This window comes from Globicephala melas, chromosome 4 (assembly GCF_963455315.2).
Source record: "Globicephala melas chromosome 4, mGloMel1.2, whole genome shotgun sequence".
Lineage (NCBI taxonomy): Eukaryota > Metazoa > Chordata > Mammalia > Artiodactyla > Delphinidae > Globicephala > Globicephala melas.
In genome coordinates, this window is record NC_083317.1 from 9,168,894 (window position 1) to 9,195,857 (window position 26,964).

At 43.5% G+C, this 26,964-nt stretch overlaps 1 protein-coding gene across 3 annotated transcripts in view; it reads left to right on the forward strand.

Annotated features, from left to right (window-relative positions):
* Nucleotides 1-26,964, forward strand: part of SETD4 (SET domain containing 4) — an 87,508-nt gene that overhangs the window by 53,506 nt on the left and 7,038 nt on the right. The window contains exon 12 of one of the 3 annotated variants that reach the window (XM_060297812.2): nt 21,829-21,847. The exons of the other annotated variants lie outside the window; for them this stretch is intronic. The gene's annotated coding sequence lies outside the window, so the exon portion shown is untranslated. Of the gene's footprint in view, nt 1-21,828; nt 21,848-26,964 lie in introns of those variants that run through there. 3 annotated transcript variants of the gene reach the window in all.

The window sequence follows — 26,964 nt, forward strand, 5'->3', positions numbered from 1 at the left end:
TCTTACATCTTTTTTAACTTGATGTTGAATGTGCAGGGCTTTGAGACTTTGAGGAATCATGTCCAACATTGTACTGAGCAACTTTAAAGAAATAGTGGATTGAAACGCAATGAATTTAGGATGGAGAAGCAGTGGCTTGTATTTCCATTCAGGCCTGTCAGGGAGTCAGTTCATCTGTATTTCTTGTTTTGTAATTTTGGCAATCTGACACATCTAGGAAGTGAGATTGATTTGCTCACCTTTCGGAAGAGCAGTGAGTAAAGAATCTGTTTCTAAATGATTTTTGCCATAAAATTCCATCAATTTGGACTCGTAATAGTTTAGATATAATATATCCCTGACAAGTTTTGTTTTCACATCTGTGGCCTGAGATGTGGTGTTTAATGAAGCAGAATCCCAATAGGAGTTTCCATCTTACTAGAGTTTTTGGAAGAATCTTAAATGGATCCAAGCATATACTTCATGGTGGCTCCTAAGATAATTCTGTTTCTCTCATTCTTTTGCCCAGAAGAACTCTCTTCCTCAAACATGTTTTTCTGTCCAAGCTGAGTCTTGGGCACCAAATCCCTCCCCCGGCTCCTCTCCCTTCCGTGGAGTGCCTTGCTCTCCCTTAGTTCCTCTTAAACCCCTCCACTCCCCCTTCCTTCCCTGTGACCCCTTCCTGATTTCTCCTGGACCTCTGTCTTTGATTCCTGATTCCTTTCCATAAGTTCTCCTGCAAAACAAACTTTTCTCACCCACTGCACCCCACCCCCAGAGAAACCCATGCTTCTCATCATGTCACCCTCCTCCTCCTCCTTTTCCTTCCTCTTTCTCTTCACATCCTTTGGGGAACACTCTTAGGAACTTCAAATTCTCACTGTCCTTTTAAAAATTGAGAGATAATTTATGATAAAATTCACCTTTTAAAAGTATCCAATTCAGTCATTTTCAGTATATTCACAAAGCTGTGTAACTATCACTATTATGTAATCCCAGAACATTTGCATCACCCTCAAAAGAAACACCTGGTCTATTAGCAGTCACTCCCCACTTCCCCTCCCTTCAGCCCCTGGTAACCACTAATCTACTCTGTTTCTGTGGCTTTGCCTATTCTGGACATTTCATGTAATAGGAATCATAGAACAGGTGGCCTTTTGTGCGTGGCTTCTTTTATTTAGCATGATGTTTTCAAAGGTCATCCATGTTTTCGCATATATCAGTACTTCATTAATTTTTATGTGGAAGAATATTCCATTATAAGGATATACCATATTTTGTTTATTCATTCATCAGTTGGACATTTGGGTTATTTTCATTTTGGGGCTATTCGAACATTGCTGCTATGAACATTTCTATACGAGGTTTTATGTGAACATGTGTTTTCAGTTCTCTTGGGTATATACCTAGGAGTGGAATTTTGAAGAATTGCCAAACTCTTTTCAAAAGTGGCTGTCATTTTATTTCCCACCAGCGATGTATGAGGGTTGCAGTTTCTCTGCATCCTCACCAACACTTGTTTTGTCTATCTTTTTGATTATAGCTATCCTAGTGAATATGAAATAGTATCTAATTGTGCTTTTTGTTAGCATTTCCTTGGTGACTATGATGTTGAGCAGATTTTCATGTTTCTTATTGACCATTGTGTATCTTCTTTGGAGAAATGTCTATTCAAGTCATTTGCCCATTTTTAAATTGGATTATTTGCTTTTTATTGTTGAGTTGTAAGACTTCTTTATACATTCTGTATACTAGACCCTCAGCAGACTTATGATTTGCAAATATCTTCTCCCATTCTGTGGGGTATCTTTTCACTTCCCTGATAGTGCCTTTTGGAACACAGAAGTTTTTGATTTTGATTAAGTCCAATCTGTTTTTTTTCTTTAATTGCTTGTGCTTTTGGTGTCATATCCAAGAAACCATTGTCTAATTGAAAGTCACAAAAATTTACACCTGTTTTCTTCTAAGAGTTTTACAGTTTTAGCTCTTACATGTAGGTCTTTGATTCATTTTGAACTAATTTTTGTATATGGTGTGAAGCAAAGGTCCAACTTCATTCTATTTATTTATTTGTTTATATTGCCGCACCATGCAGCATGCGATATCTTAGTTCCCCGACCAGGGATCGAACCCGTGCCCCCTGCAGTGGAAGCGAAGAGTCTTAACCACTGAACCGCCAGAGAGGTCCCCCAACTTCATTCTTCTGTGTATGAATATCTAATTGTCTCAGCACCATTTGTTGAAAAGACTATAATTTTCCCATTGAATTGTCATGGTGCTCTGCTGGAAGTCAATTGCTCGTAAGTGTACGGGTCTACTTCTGGACTCTCAATTCTTTTCCATTGATCTAGATGTCTATCCTTATGCTAATATCATGCTATCTTGATTACTGTACCTTTGTAGTACATTTTGAAATTGGAAAATGTGAGCCTTCCAAATTTGTTTTTCTTTTTAAGATTTTATTATTTTTTTGGCTATTCTGAGTCCCTTGAATTTCCATACGATTTTTAGGATCAATTTGTCAGTTCCTGCAAAAAAGCCAGCAAGGATTTTTAGAGGGATTGTGTTGAATCTGTAGATACTTTGAGGACTGTAACCATTATATCAGTTACGGTTCTATCAGTCAAACAGAACTGGTAGGAGGCGCACACGTACTCACACACACACAGCAGTAAGTTGGCTCCTGCAGTTGTGGGGCCTGCTAGGCAAGTCTGAAGTCTGCAGGGCAGGGTGTCTAAAGAGCAGGCTGGCACTCTGGGACATGAGGAGAAATTGAAGCCCACAGGTGGAATATCTTCTACTTGGACACCTCAGTTCTATGCTTACAGCTTTCAACTGATTGAATCAGGCCCGCCTGAATTATTTAAGATAATCTCGTTTACTGAAAGTCAGCTGTTTATAGAGGATAACCACATCTACAAAATACCTTCATAGCAACACCTTGATTAGTGTTTGATTGAATAACTGGGGACTACAGCCTGGTCAAGCTGACACGTAAAACTGACTTATCACCGCTACCTTGACTATATTACGTCTCCCAATCCATGAACATGAAATATCTTTCCACGTGCTTAGATCTTTAAAAATTTATTCCAAGGATGCTTTGTAGTTTCCATTGTATATGTCTTGCACTTCTTTTGTTAAATTTACTCCTACCTATTTTGTTGTTTTTGATGTTATTGTAAATGGAATTGTTTTCTTATTTTCATTTTTGGATGGTTCATTGCCCTGTATAGAAATACAGTTGATTTTTGTATATTGACCTTGTATCCTCCAGCCTTGCTGAACTCTTTATTAACTCTAATAGTTTATTTTGTGGATTTCTTAAGAGTTTCTATATATGTGATCTGCAAAGAGAGAAAGTTTTACTTCTTTCTAATGTGGATGCCTTTTATTTCTTTTTCTTGTCTAATTGCCCTGGCTAGAACCTCCAGTACAATATTGAATAGAAGTGGTGAGAGGGGCCTTCTTGTCTTGTTCCTGCTATTAGTGGCAAAGTTTTCAGTCTTTTACCATTAAGCATGATGTTAACTCTGGGTTTTTGAGATACCCTTTATCAGGTTGAGAAAGTTCCCTTCAATTCCTACTTTATTGAGTGTTTTTATCATGAAAGGGTATTGGGGTTTGCCAAATGCCTTTTCCATGTCTAACCATATGGTTTTTATCCATTATTCTCTTAATAAGGTATATTACTTTGATTGATTTTCATATCAACTAACCTTACATTCCTGGGATAAATCCCACTTTGTTATGGAGCATAATCCTTTTTATATGTTGCTAACGTTTTGTTGAGGATTTTTGCATCTGTATTCCTATGGGATATTGGTCTATAGTTTTTTTTTCTTGTAATATCTTTGTCTGATTTTGGTATCAGAATGATACTGACCTTGTGGAATGAGTTTGGAAGTGTTTCCTCTTCTTTTCTTTGGAAGACTTTGTGAAGTATTGGTGATTTTCACTGTATTTTACAGCAGAATGTAGATCTCCTCAGCCTCCATTCTAAAATGTTGAAAGAGGCAAGTGAGAAGGAATAGCCCCTTTGTGCTTCTAGATGTTGTCATCTCTGCAGGATGCCTGGATCTATGCAGCCTCCTTGGGACTATGAAGGGAGTCATCCCAAGTCAACACCCTGAGGATGGCAGAGTATAAAGAAGGAAAGAATACACACTCCTTATGAGTGTGGAGACCTCCTGTCTCCAGGTCTCTTGTTATGTGAAGTAACATGTCTTTATTATTGTTTAAGCCCCTTTTGGTTAGGTTTTCGGTTATTTGCAGCTAAAAATATCTATCTGATAGTTATTATTGTATCCTCTGCAATAGGAGCATTCCTTGTTTTTTAAATTTTCTTCCACTTTCTGTGTCATCGGGTTAAGACATATTGTGCCTGCAGAAAGGTATCATCAGAGGGACTAGACAGTCACTGGATTCTGTTTAAAATAAACCAAGTACAGTCTCAAGGTTATGTGGTCTGTAGCTCTGCCAGGGCTCTTTAGGATGTCATGACCATTAAAAAAACCCTCAAGGGGTTACCATTTTTGCCCCTTGTATGAACGTGGGTAATATAAAGGACAAATTGAATTTGGAGAGACATACTGTGGAGCCCGAATTGTAACTCACAGAATGAACAGGTATATTAGTCAGGGTTCTCCAGAAAAACCAAACGAATAGAATTGTGAGATGGCCCCAGATTCCTGCTGCCTGGTGTACATACTCTGTGTAATCCCCCTTCCTTCTTAAGTGTGGACAGGACTATGAATACCATGACTAGGTTATGCTATATGATAAAAGTGAAGGGATTTTGCAGTATATAATTAAGACTCCAAATCAGTTATCTTTGAGTTAATCCAAAGAGATTATCTTGAGTGGGCCTGACTTAATCAGGCAAGCCCTCAAAAGGGACCAAGTCCTTCTTGAAGAGGTAGATTTGAAGTGTGAGGGGACCTGTGGAGGAGGCCACGTGGCAAGGGCTAGAGTATAGCCTCAAGTAGCTGCGAGTGGTCCCCAGTTGGCAGCTAGCAAGAAAATGAGGACCTCAGTCCTATAGCTCTAAGGCAGTGCATTCTGCCAACAACCCCATGTTGCTTAGAAGTGGATCTTTCCCTCATTGAACCTCCACATGAGGATGCACCTGACTAACAAGTTGATTTCAGCCTTGTGAGACTGTCTTGGTCAGCTCAGGCTGCTTTAACAAAAATACCATAGACTGGGTAGCTTAAACAACAGACATTTATTTCTCACTGTTCAAGATCTTGGAAGTCCAAGATCAGTGTGCTGGTGGATTCTGTGTGTGGTGAAGACCCTCTTCCTGGTTTGCATGGGACTGCCTTCTTGCTATATAATCACACGGCAGAGAAAGAGAGAGCTCTGGTCTCTTCTTTTTCTTACAAGGCTCTAATACTTTTGTGGGGGCCTCACCCTCATGACCCCATCTAATCTTAATTACCTTCTAGAGGTCCCATCACATTGATGATTAGAGCTTCAACATATGAATTTTGGGGTGACACAAACATTAGTCCATTAGCAGAAATCCTGAGCAAAGAACCTTGTTAAAGTGTACTGGATCTTGGACTACAGAAACTGTGAAATAATACATTTGTGTTACTTTAAGCCACTAAGTTTGTTGTAATTTGTTATTCAGCAGTAGAAAATTAACATAGGTAACATTTCAAATATCGCTCCTTTATATTGAAAGAATATCTCAGTGATCAACATAAAGTAAATTACTAAAAGTAATGTTTGGCAACTCAGGAAATTACATAGATCAGATGCCCCAGCAAATTGCCTTTTCTTTCTCTTTTTTTTTTCCATTAAACATTGTCACTTCTGATGGGACCTCACAGACAAGGAGGGTGTAGGGGATACTTTTTCATCTTCTCCAAGAGAGTTGGCTAGGTGTGATCAGCCCTTGGGAGGCCAGTGTATTGAGAGGCCCTTGTCCTGGTCCTTGGCCAGTGGAAGCCACAGTTAGCGCTGGCTTGTACACATTTGTGGGTTCCTTCTATTGGGAGGAAATCTATTCCAGGGAAGAGCATCCAAGTTAAGGAAAGCCGCAGCATTGGGAAAGATTGCTTAAAATACACGGGACTGATACCTGGTTGAATTTTTTTCTCTATGTAATGAGATATAATTCTTTCTTGAAACCTTATTACTCAGGAAAAATTGTTCAGGCAAATCCAGTTGGCTAGGTAAGTTCCACTTGTCCTGTTAGCAGTTTGAGCATCACTCGTGGTTGTTAGGTGGAGCTCGAAGACGGTGTCCTGACTATATGTTATTAAACTGTTTCACAAAGTGATTTTTTTTAAAGACAAATGATCATCAAAACCACTGACCTTTTGTTAACCTCACTCAAGAAAGTTCTTGGGATTATTTCTTAATGTTACAGATTATTATGGGACAATTTTTTTCTTTGGCTTTGATGGGATCAAAGGTAGTTGTGTACATTTCTAGTGTGTAAGCCAACAGAAGAGGCAGAGAAGTACCATTCTTGTTGTTGGATTGATGATGAAAATGAGAATCAGATGGAGGGTTTTTTTTTTTGGTAAATGTAAGAAATGTCCAGTCATTTGTACAAATGGTTTAAAAGCCTTGAGATTTTAGGCGTGTACATTTGCAGTTTTTCTCCTTTACTCATTAATTACTAATATGTTTTAATCACTGAGAACATTGTTTTGATCATTAAGAATTTACAATGTAAAGATTATTTCACGGTCGAGTTTCAAATGTTAATCACCGTAACCTAATGCATGTAAATCTCTACTGAATTGAGTTTAAAAATAAAAAGTAAATCATTAATTTGAGCTAGCATGCTTACGGGAAACTGTCTTTTATTATTCTCTGCTGTGGCTCAAGGTCATTTCTTTACTCTGACCTCAGAGTTTGATCCAGTCATGGAAAGAAAAGTCATTCTTCTCCCTTTCTTTCCCTAAAAATGCAGCTCTCACAGGAAGCCTCTTCCAGCTTGCCTTTTCTCTTTAACTGTTCTCATCTCATCTTTAATTATTGCTGCTGCTGTGTTTTTTGTTTGCTTTTGTGTTTTAGTTTTGAGGGTAGATTGTGTCACCTGACACGAGGCACTTTGACGTCACGTAGCTTCGCTGGCTGGTGGAGCACTTTTGTGTGATGCTTTGTCATGAAAGCTTTGTATGGTATCTTCCTTTTGCTTTAAGGACCTGGGCTTCTTGCTTAACTGTACTCTGATCAGGGGCCGTGTGGGGTATGGATTATAAGCATGGGTTCTAGACTGGCCCCCAGCCTTGACCTGGGTTTGGGTCCTGATGCACCACTCACTAGTTCTGTGGCCATGGAAAGTTTATATCCATCCTGTGCGTTCCTTTCCTCATCTGTAAGTGTGGACAAGCAGAGCACTGATGTCCGAGGGCTGCTGGAAGGATGAAGTGTACCTCCGTGGGCAGCCAGGCCTGGCTGTTGTGCAGGGGCATCAGTTTCGCTGCAGAGAAAATGTGATGCCTTCATTTTGGCTGCATGACCCAATCCTCCGTGAGCCCACCCGACGGGTTATTGGGTAAAATTTTGCTTTTAGTCCCGTCCAGTTTATATCATCTCATCCAATCTAATTTAAAAGGCCACAGTTGAGTTTAAAGAGCTCCTTTAGGCAATAGCCGAAAGTGAAATTTGCTCCAATAGTCTCTCTTGGTCTTTTGCCTAAAATGGCTTTGGGTGGGAGGCGTGTTGTGTGTTTAGTGTTCTGCCCTCTGTGGTGGTTCTCCTGCCTGGAACTGGTGAACTTGCAGTCTGTTCTTTGGGCCCCGGCAGTACCTCTGGGACACATCTGCTATTTCTCCCTTGCTGGCTTTTGCTGTCTGCAGCCTGACTCTCTAGCTGGCCCCAGGCCAGGGATCCGTGTGGCCCAGGACAGCTGGTCTTCAAGGCGTCCTTCAGAATGACCCTGCTTTTTGTGCTGCCAGAATTTTTAGGGTGTGTCTGGGCCCTGGATTGGAACATGGGGCAGCCTGTAAGGTGGCTCCTTCATAGCCTGACACACGTAGTAAAGCCAGAACTCCCTGTCCTGGGTATATCCTCACTTGAACGATAGCACACCTGTTGGCTTGTAAGTTTGGACTGCGTGTTTGTGCCCCTCTGCAAATTCCTATGTTGAAACCTTACCCTCCAGCATGATGGTTTTGTGCCTTTGAGAAGTGGTTAGGTTTAGATGAGCTCCTGAGAGTGGAGCCCCCATAATGGGATTGGTGCCCTTGTAAGAGGAAGAGACCAGAGCTTCCTCTCTCTCCCTCTGCTATGTGAGGACGCAACGAGAAAATGGATGGATGCAAACCAGGAGGAGAGCTCTCAGCAGAAACTGACTGTGCTGGCACCCTTATCTCAGACTTCCCAGCCGCTACAACTGTCAGCATTAAATGTTTGTCATCTAAGCCACCCAATCTATGGTATTTTTGTTATAGCAGCAAGAATGGACCAAGGCAGTTGTTTTGACCTCCTGCCTCTTGGTTCCCTTCTCCTCATCACATTTCCCCCAGGACCAGAAGGGGCAGGTCCTGTCTAGGTCTCCCTTATAAACACTCCATGGTTTAGTCCTCCAGGCCTGGCTCTTGATACACTAATGGGGAGACAAGGAAAGCTGGGCATCCTTTCTCTGGTCAGCAGCCCAGCCTGAAAGGTTATCTCTTGCTGCGAAATCATCATTTTTAATGCATGAAGGTGAATGTTTCCTTGGCCTATCTCTTTGCTCTCCTTATATACTTCTCATTTCCACCCCCCCCCCAAGCAGAGGGATGTCTCCAAAGATCAGAGCAAAGAGAAAAGCATATTAATGCTTTCCAAACTGCTACCCTTGTAACACTGATGCTGGAATGAAGTTTCCTGCAGGCTGGGATTGTGTCTACATGCTTCCCAGTGCAGCCCTAGGACCAGGCATAATTTCCAGTAACTATTTGTTGAATAATGATGATGATGAAGAATATCAGTAGAGGTCCCTATAAACAAATACATACGTACTTCTCAAACAGCTTGCCAGCAATTTGCGATAGATGCCTTATAGACATTATACCCTGAAGAAATTATGGATCCTTTGTTAATTGTGAAATAAGTAACTTTTACCTTTTTTCCATGATGAGCAGAGTCATAGAAATGATAAACCCTTGTCAAAGCAAAAATTGCAGTATACGAAGTTAAACAGGCTAGGGAGATTTTATTCAAGGCTATTGCAATAGGGGAGAGAGACTAGAACTAAGTCTGACTTCAACTCTACTGCAATAAAGGGCAGGGGGTGTTTAAAGGGCTGGGATGAGCTAGTGGAAATATACTGGAGGAAGTTAGCAGGGAGGTTGATCAATGGGATGTGTGTCGAGCACACTGAGTTATTTCCCGAGTTTGCAAATGTTTTTCTCTGTGATTAAGACCATCAAATTAGGCTCCCACCCTCCCAACAGAGACTGGGAGATAGGGCACTCTTTTCCTTGATGATTACATTTTAAGGGAATGGCTCTGAGGTCCTTGAGAAAGACATCCCTGGGTTGTAAAACTAGCAACAGGCTTTAAAAAAGATTATATATCTCTCAAAGTGGCAGAGGAAGAATTTACAATGACAAGTTTTCTAGAAAAAATGCTCTAAGTAATAGGAGGCCAGACCCTAGAGTGAGGAATAAGGTTGTCTAAACTTAAGTCAACCTGAGGGAACCATTAAGGCCATCTTCACTCTAAACCAAGTGATCAGATGGTTTCCTCTGGACAGTTTAATGTAATATTATGTTTTGTACTGCTCACCTTAAATATTCCTTACTGAAGGTAAAATACAGTTTACTATTTTAAGCAATAGGAGAATGTAGATCCTGACCTATAGTATGCTGTTTTGGTTAATATTTTGGGAACAGCAATCAGGAAAGAAATTGGACAGAGTAGGTTCTATCTGTGGAAGCGCTTCAGAGCTTGGATGTCATTGACAGAAAGAACTTGGCCATGATTCTTCCCAGTTTAGAAGAAGTGTTAAGTGAGGGTTTCCCCAATTACGATGCTGCTACCAGTCGTATTTATGTTGAATCAGATATCTTATGGTAAAATATATCATAAATCGACAGATATCTTTACTACAAAGATATCTGTTCTAGGGGTTATTCCTTCTTGTGTTTCCCTCACAGCTGTACCTTTCCCCCTGCCATCCCATTTTGCTAATAATTATTAGTAGATCTTCATCACCATAACACTCCAGCAGCAGAGAAGTTGAAAGAAAACTTCCATGGAAGTTCGGACATGTTGCATGAAGATTTAGTCATACAAAGTAGCATGGCTTGGGGACTTAAAAGAAAGTAACACAGTGCTGGAAGCAGGGAGAAAATGATAAAGAATGAAAAGATATATGGGAAATTTAAGCTAAGAGTACTGGTTAAGAAGACACTTCGTTACTTTGATGATGTCAGGTGTGGGGCAGTTGATAGAAATGTCATGAGCTGCAAAAAAGTTTGGTTAGTCTGAGGTTCAGAAAAAATCTCTCTGTAGGTTTTGGTTAAATGTGTTTTAAGATGCTGTTTAGTACAACCTAAGGCTGTTTCCTGGACCTGATCCCTCCTTTCGATGATCCCACGTTCTAACCTGCCCCTTGGCTGTGTTATCTCATTTGCAGAACAGCTATTTGTCAGTCCTCAGGGAGTTGTAGAGTCATGCATCTTGATGAAGAAGAAGAATAAGTACCGTGGGCCAATAGTGATTCAGTGCCGGGAGCTGTAATTCCCTCATTGGCTAGTCACATTCGATGATTTACATAGACTTTATGATCTTGGACTAAGTGCCTTCTGGATTGTCTCATTGCTTATTAAAATAATAATGGCTATTAAATTTAACAACAGCAGTTTTTCAGATCATAAGGATGTTGTGTGAAAAGCCCTTGTCTTTTATTTATTAAATGCTGTATCTGCATTTTTTCCCCATCAGAAGCTAAATACAGATGGTTTCTAAGATACATATTTTGACTTACTTTATCATTTGGATCTGAAATGAATGTCCAAGGGTTTCTGGTGGAGGGGAAGCCCCTTTAAATTATATTAAAAGATAGAGGTTAGGAAGATAATTTACTTTCCATAAATGTAGTGCTTTTATTATATCTATCTACCTGTCTATCGATCGATTGATAGGTAGGTAGATAGGTAGATAGATAGTTGATTTATTTCAGGGGTGTGGTTTAACCCATGGTATTTGTACATTGATGGTTTTATGGGTCAAGTTAAAAGAGAGTAATACCTTAAACTTCTCCATCATTGTACAGCATTAAAAAAAATTAATTAATTAATTTTAGTTTTGGCTGCGTTGGGTCTTCGTTGCTGCACGCGGGCTTTCTCTAGTTGTGGCAAGCGGGGGCTACTCTTCATTGTGGCTTCTCACTGTGGTGTCTTCTCTTGTTGTGGAGCATGGGCTCTAGGCTCGTGGGCTTCAGTAGTTGCAGCACACAGGCTCAGTAGTTGTGGCTTGCTGGCTCTAGAGCACGGGCTCTAGAGCGCAGGCTCAGAAGATGTGGTGCATGGGCTTAGTTGCTCTGTGGCATGTGGGATCTTCCTGGACCAGGGCTCAAACCTGTGTCCCCTGCATTGGCAGGTGGATTCTTAACCTCTGCCACCAGGGAAGTCCCCATTCTACAGCATTTTAACAGTTGGTTCTGTTAATATTTCTGGTATATCCTCTGTTATGGTCTGCATTGTGTTCCCACAAATTGATATGTTGAAGCTCTAACCCTCAATGTGACTGTATTTGGAGATAGGATCTTTAAGGAGATAATTAAGGCTAAGTGAGCGTGATGGTTAATTTTATATGTCACCTTGACTCGGAGAAGGGATGTTGAGGCGGTTGGTAAAACATTCTTTCTGGATGTGTCTGAGAGTGTTCTAGAGGAGACTAGCATTTGAATTGGTGAACTCTGTAAAGCAGCCTGCCCTCCCCAGTGTGGGTGGGTATCATCCAATTCATTGAGTGCCTAAATAGAACTAAAAGACAGAGGAAGAGTGGATTCACTTTCTGCTTCAACTGAGACATTCACCTTCTCCTGACCTCAGATATTGGCACCCTTGGTTCTCTTGGTTTTGGACTCCGATCGGGACGTACATCACCAGCCCCTTGATTCTCAGGCCTTTGAACTCAACAGAATTACACCACTGGCTCTCCTGGGTCTCCAGCTTGCAGGCAGCAGATTGTGGGACTTCCTGGCCCCCTTAACCATGTGAGCCAATTACTATAATAAGTCTCTTCTCTATCCTATTGGTTCTGTTTCTCTGGAAAACTCCACTAATACAATAAAGTCATGAGGGTGGGCACTATTCCAACTGGACTGGTTTCCTAAAAAGAGGTAAAGACACCAGGGATGTGTGCACAGGGAAAGGCCATGTGAGGACACAGTGAGAAGACGGCAGTCTGCAAGCCAAGGAGAGAGGCCTCAGGAAAAACCAACCCTACTGACACTGTGATCTTGGACTTCTAGGCTCCAGAACTGTGAGAAGATAAATGCCTGTTGTTTAAGCCATTTAGCTGTGGGATTTTGCTATGGCAGCCCAGGCAGGCTAATAGATCCTCTTATTAAGGAAACAAATGTTGGGCCAGGACTCAGGAAATGCTCCAACAGATCAAAGCCACAGTGCAAGTACTTAATCCCCTATCCCACTGAAAACGTCTTTTCCCTTCAGTAATTTGCATCTGAAGAATCAAAAAAATGATGGAAAATGGAATTACCAAAGTGACTATGTGCAAAAGATGAGAAGTATAAGAAGTTTTTCTTCCTTTGGTGGGTGAATGAACCCTAGTTCTGTCGGCTGTGTAGGCTCTTCTGGGGTTCCTTCACTTAATAATGAGTTTTATTGATTTGGTAGAGCAAGTGTTATGGAAGTGAAAGATGAAGAGATTGTTCACATGCACAAAGAAAACACAGAAAAAAAGCACAAAGAGATGCTTTTTTACTTTTTGAAATTGAAGTATAGTTGATTTACAATGTTGTGTTTGTTTCAGGTGTACAGCAAAGTGATTCATATATATAGATTCTTTCTCAGATTCTTTTCCCTTATAAGTTATTAGAAAATATTGAGTATAGCTTCCTGTGCTAGACAGTAGGTTCTTATTGATTATCTATTTTACATACAGTAGTGTGTATATATTAATCCCAAATTCCTAATTTTTTCCTCCCCTCCTTTCCACTTCGGTAACCTCTGGTTTGTTTTCTATGTCTGTGGGTCTGTTTTGTAAATAAGTTCATTTGTATGCTGTTTAAAATTTAGATTCCACATATAAGTGATATCATACAGTATTTGTCTTTCTCACGTAGTAGTACTCCCTGACCATGCCATCCAGCTAGAATTTTCCCCTTCAAGTGTCTACTGGATACCGCAGATCCCACAGTCGGCCCATTTACCTGTAGCTCTGTGCAGTTCTGGTCCTATTCCCAAAACGACGTCACTCAATATTTAAGAAGCGACCAGAATTCTTAGTTATTTTTACTTGCAATTTCAAGGCTTTTTCCTTTCCCCAAATCTCCTTGGGCTATAAATTAATCTTAGTCAAAACATGCTTTTAAGAGAAGGGGACTCAAAGTAGGACAACGACGTGTTCTTTCTGAAATTGCATATAATTTAAAGTGGTATAACCTTTGAAGGGGAAATGTGATCTGTTCAGACCATCGCAGTGGTATTTAAGGAGGCTCTCTGTCTGAAAGCCCCATCTCAAAGAAGGCAGGTATTTGGTTTCAAATGATCAAAACAGCCTTGGACTCTTCTTGGAGTTATTTTGACATCTAAATAATAGTTCTGGCATTTCTTTCAGAGTGTAAATCAATAACGTTGACTTAGTGCATTCTTTCCTCTTATTTTCTTTCCTTACGCTTTTATAACCTTAGATCAAGTATTAATAATTATTTTAAGCCTTAGCTTAGGTTGGGTCCTTTGCCACTTAGTGATGCAGGAGGTACCTCCCCCTCCCCCCTCCCTTTATCAGTTGCCTGGCTCTTCCAGAATATTCCCTTTCTGGGACAAAGGCAGGTAAGTGGGTTTAGCGGTGGCCTTGGACACGTTTCTCTTTCCTCTTTTCCAGTTCTCACAGTATTAGAGCACGTACGTCTTTCTCCCATTTTTACCACACTTTGCTATCCTTACTTCTCCCTCGTCTCTCACCAGTGTTTCTGAACGCTGTTCTGCCTCAGAATCCCTGGTGCTTGTTGAAGCTACCATTCTTGGGCTTCACCCCAGGCCCAAAGAATCCAAATCTCTGGATGAGGACCCAGAAGGTGCAGTATAACAAGGACCCAGCGGTGCTTTCAGCATTAATGTCTGAGACTCACTTCCTGCTTTCCCAATTCTCTTCTCTTCCTTCCGGTGACACCCTAAGTAGCGATGGATTCACTAGCCTCTAATATGACTGTTATTGTATTTTCAAAAATGTTTGCACCAGCTCCCCAGTTTTTTGTTTTTTGTTCTTGGCCTTCATGCCTCCATTTAATGGCCAAGCCATCAGTGCCCAGACGATGCCCATGCCCCCATAGGGGAGTCCTCCCTCCTGCCCGGTATCCCCTGAAGAGTCCACCCAGGCTCTACAGGGAGACAGTGTGGTGTAGGAGGGTGCTGGGGGTGGGCATGAGGGGGCAGAGAGACGTGAAAGGCGGTGGGAGAGGTTTTGGGTCTTCAGACCTAGGTTTGATGAACAATTCTGCCGTATAACCAGCTGAATGACCTTGGTATATTTGACCTTATGAAAGCCAGATTTCTCAGCTCTCACAGGGTGGTGGGGATGGGCAGGAACCTGGGGGATACTCTACAGTGCAGGGCTGTTAGGAGGATAAAATGAAACAATGTATGTAGCGCTAGGAGGCGAGACCACATGGTAACTTTGATTATTCTTGAGTTTATTCCTTTTATCTTCATTCCTGCACTTTTGTCTTGGGTTGGCTCAGCTCCTTATCTTTTTCTTTGTTATCCCCTCAGATGTGACAGTTACCTTCTTAAATTCTCATCTTTTTTTTTTTTTTTAATAAATTTGTTTATTTATTTTTGGCTGCGTTGGGTCTTCATTGCTGCATGCGGGCTTTCTCTAGTTGCGGTGAGCGGGGGCTACTCTTCGTTGCAGTGTGCGGGCTTCTCATTGCAGGGGCTTCTCTTGTTGCGGAGCACGGGCTCTAGGCACGCAGGATTCAGTAGTTGTGGCACGTGGAGTCAGTTGTTGTGGAGCACGGGCTTAGTTGCTCCTCGGCACATGGGATCTTCCCGGACCAGGAATCAAACATGTGTCCCCTGCAATGGCCAGCGGATTCTTAACCACTGCACCACCAGGGAAGTCCCAGTTTTCATCGTTGCGTCTTCTTTTTCAGATACCCCTCTCTAAAATGACTACAGCTTATTCCAACCTTTAATTCTTGATCTTGAGGTAATGGTCTAGAAATTTCTCAAGCTAAGAGTCTTGGTAGATATCTGCTGTTCTGGTCTGTTTCGCACCCATCCCTTCCACAATAGCACTTCTCTTCACCTTTGGGGTCCTGCCATTCCTCCCCCATCATGTGTTGCTGGCTGGCCTATGGGCGTCTGACTCAGGTGTGTGCCATTGTCCTTCCCACCGTGGTGATTGGTCCCAGGCATTGTCGTGGGACACGAGCGGGGCCTGTTAGTGTTGTTTTCTGTAGATTTATACATTGGACTTGCAGAGAGAGCTTGCTCTTTGGAACTCCAGATCTGCTCTAAGATCCCTTCAGGCTGCTGACGCTTGCTTGCGGGTGGGGTGGCGAGTAGGAGTGGGGGAAGAAGACAGTGTCTGTTGCCTCTGGGTCTTGTCATGTCCTGAGGCTCACTCCCCTCTTCCTGGTAATGAACACCTTTCCAATCTCTGTTTTCTGGAGGGGGTCCTTCTGCGGAGATGCTGGGTGCTGGCTCTTTTAGGACTTACAGTTTTCTTAAGTGTTTGTATTCCATACCCCTTTTTCTTTCCCAAGGCATGTACACACTGTCATTGTGGCTGAGTTTGGGGCAGCATCTAGGGAGACGCATTTGTCACACCTGGAATCGCCGTTCGCCTCTATCCCTTAGGTCCTGTTGGTGAAATTGGCCCCTAAGATCCATCCCTTTATCCAGCATGGTTGCTCTTTCCTAGGGAACCTCACAGTCTCTCCTATTCCTACCTTCTACTGATTCTCCTTACTTGACCCTGTTCTTCCTGCCCCCAGTTTCAACAGATATTAAAGTAATTTCTGGGAGGCTTTGGGTCTCCATGATACTTAGTGGATGACACCTGTCTGGGTGGTCCAGCCATCTCCACAAGCTTCATCTACAGCCTAGCAAGGACTTCTGCTACACATATCCTTAGAGCTGTGCAGAAGTCTGTACACATATCGTTCAGATATCGGGATAGAAATAGTATAGGAGTCATTAGTGGATGCAAGTTCAAAAATTTCAATTCTGGGACTTCCCTGGTGGAGCAGTGGTTAAGAATCTGCCTGTCAATGCAGGAGACACGGATTTGAGCCCTGGTCCAGGAAGATCCTACATGCCTCAGAGCAACTAAGCCCCTGCACCACAACTACTGAGCCAGCGCTCTAGAGCCCGTGAGCCACAACTACGGAAGTCCGCACGCCTAGAGCCCATGCTCCACAACAAGAGAAGCCACCGCAGTGAGAAGCCTGCGCACTTCAACGAAGAGTAGCCCCCGCTCACCACAACTAGAGAAAAGCCCATGCGCAGCAACGAAGACCCAGTGCAGCCAGAAAAGAAAAAATTTCAATTCTATTTAATTGCATCAGTGGGATGTGGTAGAAATAGGAGGAGGTAGGGATCAGGGTGCATATACACTATGTTTGCCTCTGCCATTGAATAGCTGTGAACTTCAGACAAGTCAGGAAGACCCTTCTTCCCACTGTTTTCTCATTGGTAAAATGAAGGGTTTGGTTTACATAAACCTCCTGCCTCTAAATTATGCATGACCTTATGGCGAAGGTTTTAAGTTGACATTTAGGGCCCATGGCAGTGGATTTTGAGCCGTATGCCCAGAGCCCACAGCGCTGAGGGCTGGGGTCTAGGTCTGGGGGTGGGGCTGACTCAGAGGTTACGAGAAGGTCCAGTGGGTGAATCCCTGAATCTCCATCCTCCTACTATAAGAAGACCAGCTCTGATTTGATCGATTTTATATATTGAAGACCTACGTAAAATTTCATTCATCAAAATTGCACTGTTGCTGGACTTCCCTGGTGGCGCAGTGGTTAAGAATCCGCCTGCCAATGCAGGGGACACGGGTTCGATCCCTGGTCCGGGAAGATCCCACATGCCATGGAGCAACTAAGCCCGTGCGCCACAGCTACTGAAGCCTGCGCGCCTAGAGCCCGTGCTTCGCAACAAGAGAAGCCAGTGCAGTGAGAAGGCTGCGCACTGCAATGAAGAGTAGCCCCCGCTCGTCGCAACTAGAGAAAGACCACACACAGCAACCAAGACCCAACGCAGCCAAAAAAATAAATAAATTAATTAAAAAACCCCAAAAGAACCCTCATTATCTCTTCTAAAAAAAAAGAATCTATAAAAACTGCACTGTTGCTAAAGAGAAGCTGGAAAACCCCTTGGCTTATTCAAACAAGTAAGATCACCCTCATCTTGGTCTAGCTTGGTACAACTAAACTTACCTTTCATTACTCCCCAGATTACTCTCTACCTCAATCAGCCTGATAATCTCACAGTCCCTTAAATACTTCATGCCCATCCGTGCTTACCTGATTCTGTTCAAAATGATCTAGCCTTGGAAAATGGGAAATTACTGACTGCAAGAAAATGTTAGTTCTTGAAGTTACTAAAATTGGTCTCACTTAGCAAGACACTGTATAGTTGGGCTAATGATACGAATGAGGTCACAGTGCCAGCAGGAGAGACAGAGGAGTGAAGAAGTTGATAGCTCAAACCTCTGATGTTTCTTATGTGACACCTTTGTCGGAGGGGCAGTGAGGAGTGGGCTTCATGTCTGATGAGAAGGGGAGGGGAAAGGCATCCGCCTGTCCTGAGCTATGGCCGTGGGGCTGCTGTGGGGTGTCCCCAATTCATAAGATTTGTCCACATCAGATCATGTCATTGAGTAGTCACCCGGAGATGGGACTGAGCCACGGCAAAGCCAATAGGAGTCACCTACATCCTCACCCCTCACTCTGCTTATGATCTCCATCTGGAACACACAGGCTGGAGGCCCCTCGTGCGCTCTGGGTCTCTGGGAGCCAGGGTGGTGGGAGGAGCACAGGCTTTATTCTTCACTTTCGTCCACAACACAACCCTCAAGTGTGTGGATTTATCAGGTGTTAATGGAAGGATTGGAGTTTAATTACAATAACTCACAATGTAAAAGGTGAAGGATGATAAAGCTCTTAATGTAAAATGTGGCTTTCTTTTAATTGAAGGGCAAGTTCACCATGGAGTTCAACCTCTGCGTGGACACACGCCAGTTCCCAGGGTAGCTCCTCTGGCCTAAAATTTCCTTTCTTATCTCATCCTCGTCTGCTTTTGACTTCAAGATTTTGTTAGTGTAAAAAATGAGTTGTGCTGTTTCCTCTTTTCCTAGTATCTGAAAAATTTTATGAGAGAGTAGAATTCCTCTTCCTTGAGTGTTTGATGGAATTTACCTGCAGAAACATTTCTATGTGGGAAATTATTACTAATTTTACTCTTGCATATATTTGAAATTTTTGATCATAAAAAGTGGAAAGAATAGGATCATAAACCCCATGTATTTATCATCCAGATGAGGAAAGAATTTAAATTAGTGATTAAATTTTGTAAATATTTATAGGACCATTCAGGTTTTCTATGTCTTCTATACTCACTTTTGACAATTAGTGTTTTTCTGGGTATTTATCTATTTTAATTAAGTTCTCAAATTATTGGCAAAAATTGTTCATAATTTTCTGTCTTTTAAATTTGTACATCTATATTTCTGTTTTTCATTCCTAATCTTTTTTATTTATGCCTTCTCTCTTTTCTTTAATCAGACTTACAGAAGGTTATCAATATTTATTACCTATTTCAAAGAATCTGCTTTTCTCTTGATGTTCCTTTGTTTCAATGTCTGGACTGAGGTGCACCCCAGGGCTGGAACTGAGTTTGGGAGGGACCTTGGACCGTTAGATTACGTGCCTAGCTAGGATGCTCCTTGGGCAGATCAGAGGAGGGATTTTCAAGACCAAGCTAAAGACGGTCACTTTCAGGAATACAGTACATATTAAAAGCAATGCCATAGAAAGAAAGACAATAACAATAATAATTATAATACTGATACAGATTAATTACTGTGTGCTGAGGACTAGGTTAGGTGATTTACACATATTGACTCAATGTTTACAATAAGCCTGTGATGTTTCTGTTATTAACCTCATTTTCAGGTAAGTAAGCAGGCGCTGTGTGAATAAGTAATTTGCTCAAAATCATAGAGTTTATCGATGGTATTTGATTTCAAAACCTATGTTTTTCCTGTTATCCCGTTAACCATGAACAGAGGGAAAATTGGGTGGATTGCTGAAAACCTTGAGAGTTTGGACCACAAGACATGAAAAGCCAATGGGATAAACAGAGTTCAGCTTGTCACCTACTTCCTTGGCCATTCTGGGCCAAATGAATAAAGCAGACCCAGTTTCATTTTAAATGACTTGATCTTTATTTTATTCTGGGAACTCCAGGGAGAGAAAACGTACCTGGTGAGAAGATCCAAATGGAAACAAATTCTTTTTTTCAATACAAGGGAAAAGTATTCCTTGAAATGAAGTTTTAGTATGAAAAATTTGGGTAAATGGCATTAAAAAATTGAAATACAGTATTAATGTTTGCCAAAAAAATGAGCTACAGTGGGCAACCTAGAAGCTTTCATTGTTTTAGTTTTTCACAGCAAAAATATAAAGATGATAATATGCGAACACATTACCAAAATGAGCATGAGAGTGCCAACTAACCTTTTGTTGAAAGCTGAAAGCATTGTTCTCAGTCTATTTAAAAAGCTATGAAAATTACAAAAGTAATTACCCCATGGCACTTCTACTACTACTACCTTTTTGTGGAACAACATTGGCTTCTGTAGGCCTAGAGTTGCATGTCAAGTCATCCATGTGTTCGTTGTGTTTGAGTACGCCTTCAGGAATCTCTGAGAGAGGGACCCAGTAGATAGTTAAGTTTCTGATTAAAAACAAAACAAAACAAACCCTTTTATTTCTTTTTAAAACTCCTTTCCTTCTCCCTTTCTTAGTAATTAGTTCCGTGCTGTCCAATAACACTTCCTGGTAAGTGTTTTATACCTGTGCCATTCAATATGGCGGCCACTAACCATATGTAGCCATTGAGCACTTGACCTGGGTGGTTAGCATGACTAAGGAGTTGAATTTTCAATTTTATTTCATTTTAATTAACTAAAAATTAAACAGTTACATGTGTCTAGGGATACTCAATTGGACAGTGCACATTTAATCTATCAATCCATCTCAGAGTGTTTGTTTCTGATGGTAAGACATCATTTGTGATGCCTGCTTGTGTTTTGTAGTGGTCTGAATTACCCATCTGATTTCCCTAACTCTCACATTTCCCACATCAAAAAGATCAGTGGCTGAAAGAGGCTGGCTGTATCACCTTTTTTTTTTTTTTTTTTTTTTTTTTTTGCGGTATGTGGGCCTCTCACTGCTGTGGCCTCTCCCGTTGCGGAGCACAGGCTCCGGACGCGCAGGCTCAGCGGCCATGGCTCACGGGCCCAGCCTCTCCGCGGCACGTGGGATCTTCCCGGACCGGGGCACGAGCCCGTGTCCCCTGCATCGGCAGGCGGACTCCCAACCACTGCGCCACCAGGGAAGCCCCTGTATCACCTTTTAATCAAATTTGATTTTGTTGTTTGGGTGGGATCTTCTGCCCCAGTTATGGTTTACTCTAGATGAGGTTCTGTGGTTGAGTGTGGGTGAATTGTGGCTTTCTGCTGTACCGCTCGTGTTCATGCAACACACTGGATGCTGAGGGCAGTCGAATGTAACCTGGGAGGAAGGGATTTGCTTATCTTTCAAGTTGTTTGAAGACCAAACCACAGCCATGTTGGGATAAAGTAGCCGTGTGAGACAGAACCAGCAAACTCTAGGGAGGCTTCATCTCCGCTCACCACAAAACCTCAATGTTGATACGCCTTTCTTTTCTTTATGGGCCTTAATGACAGACTGTCCTGGGTCCCAGTTGCTGTGTTGCAGTGGGGAGTAGTATTTTTACTGCATGTAATTATTTCTGCATTTGCCCTAGTGTTTTAAATAAAGTGAGAGCAACCCTTTCTTTAAGAGGTGGCGACAGTTTTGTACTCCTTGTAGATTACCTGTCTTCCTGGTTCCTGGTAGGACAGTTTCCAGTCTTCCTGTACCAAGTTCAAGTCTGCTGGATCCAGAGCCAGGGGTCTTTAGAGTTACAACTAAATGCACTGGTTCGAATGACAAAAACTGCAGGCCTGTCGCAGAAAAAGGCCCATCTAAAGGAGATGGCACAGAAGGTGTCTTTCCTGTTGTTTCTGATCATGTTTCTTCACAAAAACTTGATTGGTCTCTTGATCTCCTTCCTCAGTACCTTGCTGAGAAACAGGCCTGGTTTCTGACATCTGGGTCATCTTGTCTTGTGCATCTTGTCTAAATCTGTGGCCGTCACCATCCACAGGCTTGGCAAAGCCAGGCGATGTACAGACACTGTAGGCAGAAGGACTTTTCTTCCCTAATCTTCCTAAAAGGGGTGGGAAAGCATCCTTCTCCCCCCTTTGACCGTCTGATGCTTACCTGCCCAGGTGGAAGTGTGAAGGGTGGGTTGTCTATGGCGCGGTGAGTGAAGAGTCTGCCTCCCTAAGGGGCTGGGTGAAGTCCAGGTTGACGTCTGCCGCCCCCTCCTGTTCTTGTCACCGCAGGTGTCCATCCCACTGTCAAGAGGATCCAGGAAGACTCACTGCTCTTCCTGACTAATCTGTGTGATTCTCATGTCACTTGTCCTTACACTTCTCATGGCCACGGCGTAGAGGAAGGCTGGGTAAGGTCCGTGAGCCGGGCAGGTGCACATGGGGTCCCCTGCCTGTGAATGTCACCTTGGCCCAGGCTCTTGTGATGAGCCAGGAGCCAGGAGCCATCCGACTGATCCCTGTTTTCCCTGAAGCTTCCCATCCCGAGCAGCACTTTGCCCTGGATGATGGAAGGTGAAGGCAGATGCGTAAGGGAGACCCTTTCTCTCCCTTCATCCTTCCGTTGACTTCCAACGTTCATTCATTTACTCACCCAGCAGTTATTTATTGAGCAGACTGTATACCAGCTGTCTTCACTGTGGCTACAGCCTGTTTCTCTCCAACCCACAGAATAGCTTCTAGACACATTTTCCTTCCTTAAAAGTTCTCTCCGTATTCTTCCTATAGCACCTGTATCCCAAGGACAGTGGGAGAATCTTATGAGGATATTTAAAATGTGTTTTTCTAATCGATTCCTCCCTTTGGAGGCAAAGTGAACTAATGTAATAAAAATAGAACCAAAGAGGCCAGAGTCAGAGAGGACACAAAACCCTTCATGGTGCAGAGGATGCTTTACTGGGATATATTTTCTCTACTTCTGGTGTCCGAGGGGAGAGCAGGGCTTTGTGTCCAGGAGACCTGGAGCTGCCCTTGTCCACGCAACAGAGGCAGGGTGCGTTTGGTTTTCGAAAGTACTCAGTTTCGAGAGGGCTGGGGCCAGGGTTGGAGACGCTGGGGCCCCGGGGATGATGCCCTGAGGCTGGGAAGTGCTGCAGTCCTGGAGTGCAGGTGGGAGGTTGCTCCATGACGCCCCCAGAGACGACAGGGCCTCTGCTGTGTCAGGGCCGTGAGAGGGTTGGGTGTGTGTGAGGGTTGGGTTGTGTGAAGGTTGGGGGGTCTGTGTTTTTCGATGGCTGGGCCTGTGGGGTTGGTTGTCATGTGTGTGGGGGGCACTGAAAAGGAACTGGGGCCTTGGAAGCTGCTGAGACAGACCCCTGGGCCCAAGCTTCAGATGGGCTTGGGCAGTGACGTCGCAATAGTAAACCGACGGTCTTCTGTGATGCCCTGTTCATTTCTAATTATCTCAGTTTGGGCGGCTGTAAGGAAGGGCAGCAAACTCCAACAGACTTTGTAGGCCCACGTTTATAGCAGCATTGTTCACAACCGCCCAAAGGTGGAAACAGTCCAAGCCTCTACTGAAGGATGACTGGATGAGCAAAGTGTGGTATATCCACACAACGGAATGTTATCCAGCCTTAAAAAGGAAGGAAATCCTGAGCCCTGCCACAACATGGATGAACCACAAGGCTACATTTCATTGTGCTGAGTGAAGGAGGTCAGCCATAAAAGGGCGAATGCTGTACGATTCCACTTACATGAGGTATATCTGGAGGAATCAAATCCATAGAGACAGAAAGCAGAATGGTTGTTGCCAGGGCCTGGGGGTGGGGTGGGGAGTTATTGTTTAATGGGAACAGGGTTTCTGTGTGAGGTGATGAAGAAGTTCTGGAGATGGATGGTGGCGAGGGCTGTACAGCAATGTGAGTAGACTGAATGCCACTGAGTTGCACACTTAAAAATGGTGAAGATGGTAAATTTTATGTGATGTGTATTTTACCACAATTAAAAAAATAAATGAAAGGACGACACAATGGGCCTAATTTGTTGTAACTTTTATTTTAAAAATTTTATTTGTTTATGTATTTATTTATTCATGGCCATGCCACATGGCTTGTGGGATCTTAGTTCCCTGACCAGGGATGGAACCGGGCCCCCTGCAGTGGAAGCGCAGTGTCCTAACCACTGGACCGCGGGGAAGTCCTCCTTAAAACTTTTAGAACGAAAAGAGAAATCTGGAATAAAACTTCAGAAGAGTAGGCTGGGCAAATGGAGGGAGGCTCTGTTATTTCCCAGGGCGTGAAGTGAGACCAGATTTCTTGTGGATTAAAACATGACATAGAATCCAAAGTCTCATCAAAAGAAAGTTCTATCCTGGGCTGCCCCTTCCCTCCGTCCTGTTTGTGTGTGTTTTGAGCGCCTTCAATGACACAGACGTTTATTTCTCTGTCCCAGAGTGGTAGGGGGCAGCTGGGTGGTCGCTGCTCCGTGGGGTCCCCCTGGGACCAGGCAGGGGGGGCTGGGCCTTCCTCAGTGTCGCTGTTCCATCCCTTCCCCCAGCCTCCAGGTTGAGTTGGGTGCTTACACTTGGGGAGCACACTCTTTGCTCCCAGTGTCCGCCCAGGGCAGTGTGCTCCCAAATTCTCTACCAGAAGGGGGAAATGCAGTCCAAGTGGCCCAGCCTGGGACAGGTCAAATGGATTCAGTACATTTGAAGTGAGCAGGTACCCACCTCCTCGAAGGCCTGTGGGGACACCGGTATGGCTGCAGAGAGCACAGCCGGACGTGGCAAAGGAAACCCTTGTCAAAGGTTTCCTAAAGGCAATTGTAGGCTGAGCTTGACAGAAAACTCATTTCCCCAAGGTCATGGAACCAAGCTTTGCTTTTAAATGTTCAAGGGCCCCCGGGCAAGCTTGGCCTTGCATCCCCGCTCTGTCAGGTTAGGGTTAGGGTTAGGGTGAGATGTTGGGACGGGACCCTGAGGGGCAGAGCGTAGGTCAGCACTCAGGGCCCAGTTTCTCCTGCAGCACCGTTTCCTCTCTCCTCCCTACTTCTCCATCCCCCAAGGCCACATCTGTTTGCACATGGAAATCAGAGGTGCGTGTCTCTGTGTTTAGAAAGTGGGTGCTCTGTGAAACCTGGAGCAGACGGCTTCTCCATCAGCACCAGAGGGTGTGGCCCACCTGCCTTTCATTATCTGAGGTCAGAGGTTTGAGTCGTGGACTTGACCTCCTGTTGTCACCGAGGCCCCGGCTTGAGCTTCTGCGTCTTCATCCATGACCAGGTCGTGTTCCAGAGTCACTTCAAGGTGAGCTGCCCCGCTGTAGAGCCCGTTAATATTTTGGCCTAGGCTCCCGGCCCATTTGAGGCATGTACCGATTCAAGTAGCAGCTGGGGGCCCTTTGTTTATAACTCTCTCATCTCACATTTCTCAGTGGATTTCTGTTTGGAGACAATGTTCTATGAATCACCTCTGAAATGAGAAATTATCAGCTTAGGGACTCTTCTTTTTGAATTGTCAGAATAAGAATAAACTAACTCTCCGAAGTCCTTTCTGGAGTCCTAGGCCCACCACAAAGGTGGAGATGAATCCCCCACACCCTGATCTGGGGACTATGTTTTATTCTATTTTTCCCCCAAAGGGTAGCAAGGCAGTTCTCGCCTGCTTCTTTCGTCTCCCTGCTGACTGCTGACCGTCCCACTGTTATCCTGCTTCTCCACTTACTCGTGTTGCTATGAGTCTCAGATTCCTCATCTGCAAAGTGGGTATAATAGCTCAAGGCTGCTGAGAGTTTGTGAGTTTCCGTATGTGAAAGTACTTTATTGATTTAAAAATGCTATACCAATGGACATTATTTTTCTGCTAAATAAAAACCGTGAGAGGATGGGGCATTTGTCTTTCTCTGGACTCACTGCCTGGCAGTGAGAATATCAGTCTTTTTTTTTTTTTTTTTTAACATCTTTATTGGAGTATAATTGCTTTACAATGGTGTGTTAGTTTCTGCTTTATAACAAAGTGAATCAGTTATACATACACATATGTTCCCATATCTCTTCCCTCTTGCGTCTCCCTCCCTCCCACCCTCCCTATCCCACCCCTCTAGGTGGTCACAAAGCACCGAGCTGATCTCCCTGTGCTATGCGGCTGCTTCCCACTAGCTCTCTATTTTACGTTTGGTAGTGTATATGCTGCCTTATTAAAGCATTTTAATAATGAAGATCATTTCTCTCTCCTCCCCCTGGCCCTCTCTCCCTCTTCTCCCACTTTGGTCCAGGAGGCAATGAAGACTGGCTTTCACTTCTTTTCGTCTTTCCTGGTAGCCCGGTCTCACTGTTGGAGTAGCTTTCAAAGCTGTTTCTCCTTGAACTTCTGCTGTTGCCATCTGCTTTTACAAGGGTCGATAGAGGACGGTGCTCCGAGCCTGTGAAGGTGTTGGAAAGCCAGACAGCCTCTGTCTTCTGACTCACAGAAATTGATGTGAATGTTAAAGGCAGGACTTTCTGTTTTCTCCCGGAGAAGGTCATTAATTAGGAGGCTGAAGAAGCAGAGTGGGCTCAGCTCGGGGCTGGCGGAGGCTGCTCGTATACTCAACTTCTGAGAGCGCTCTGCAGTCCTGACTCGGCTCTGCCCCTAGATATGGGATCTGTCCTCAACGTCCAGTGGGGCTGGGCTGTGTTCCCAGGCTCATGGGGAAGTGAATAGCTGCACAGTGCTTTGTTTAAAAGTTTGAATCTGATTGTGCGATTCAAGCCAGTGTGTCAGACTTCAGCCAGTAGCTTTTGGGGGACCTCGCAGGGGTGAGAAGTTATCCAAATACTGTGACCTGGGAAACCTTTCTGTTGATTTTAATGCACTTTGTACAGTTTTCCAAGGCTCTTGGCGGCTCGGTGGCGGCCTGATTCTTTGTGTAACACAAGGCTGCCACGGACGCGGCAAAAGAAGAGTTAGGAGTGTGTGGTTCACCGACTTGGAATCCGGACACACACGTTCTGGATTTTATGCCAACTAACAATCTTGAGGGAATGATTGGCTTAGCAACATAGCACCTCTCCCTGAACCTTGGTATTCCAGCTAGTTCTTGAAAATTACTGCCACGTGATAACTTTTTGGTGGTCTCTGTGTGGAGAAGACAGAGAAGGATAAATGGTATGAAAATTGGCATCAGTCTTGACATTTTGGCTGGCTGTCTCAGAGGGGTAGCTGTTGTACGGAGGGATGTGCTCTGTCAAGGGTTGGAGGGAAAAAAAGATGAGCTTCTAGTTATCACTTGGCTGCTCAGGGTGTCCGATTGTTGGAAGTAGAGTTGGGGAAACCCAGAATACACTGGTGAAATCCAGGAAGCCAAGAGCATTGTGACGTCATGCGTGTGAGAGATCGAAATGGAAATTCCACTATTTAGGTGAAATCCAAGACTTTGAATAATCACAGAT